The 537-nt window shown below is 51.6% G+C and overlaps 1 long non-coding RNA gene across 1 annotated transcript in view; it reads left to right on the top strand.

Annotated features, from left to right (window-relative positions):
* The first annotated feature begins 94 nt into the window (after positions 1–94).
* LOC119582104 overlaps positions 95–537 on the top strand; it is an 8639-nt gene continuing 8196 nt past the window's right edge. The window contains exon 1 of the long non-coding RNA XR_005229613.1: positions 95–180. This is a non-coding gene — a long non-coding RNA (uncharacterized LOC119582104). The remainder of the gene's footprint in view (positions 181–537) is intronic.

The raw sequence follows: 537 nt of genomic DNA on the forward strand, positions 1-537 counted from the left end.
CAACGAATCTTCTCGTTTACTTCTTGCAACGTGTTCTTCCCTCCTACACTTCTGGGCACCGGTGTGACGCCACTCGCCCGGCATTACTTGGTCGCGGGAGAGGAAGTCAGCGCGGCTTCAGGAGCTGTGTCTTGCCCAGTGTGGTCTTGCGTTGACCTAGTGTCGGCAGTGTTGTTTCGTGTGAGAATCAGTGTCGTTATTATTACGTCGATCGTGAGCGTTTTTTATTTGTGTGTGTGTTTTTTTTTAATCTGTTCCATCTTGAGGAATGTGTGTTACTCATCCTCCTCCCATCTCCCCCTGTCCCTCCCATCCCTTCACCCCCCCCCTTTAACTAGGTCATCATCGCTCCCCTTCCCCCCTGCCTCTCCCACAATAAGGTGAGACAATTACCCATCGCCCCCCCCCCTAATCCCTTCCTCATCTGTCTCGTCTGCATCCATCGGCAAAGCAATGTTATCGAGGCTGTTACTCATTCCATTTGTGTTTTGTTTGGTGGCATCTACTTTCCATTTCCCCCCACCCCCCACATCCGAA

This window comes from Penaeus monodon, chromosome 15, assembly GCF_015228065.2.
Source record: "Penaeus monodon isolate SGIC_2016 chromosome 15, NSTDA_Pmon_1, whole genome shotgun sequence".
In the NCBI taxonomy this organism is placed as follows: Eukaryota; Metazoa; Arthropoda; class Malacostraca; order Decapoda; family Penaeidae; genus Penaeus; species Penaeus monodon.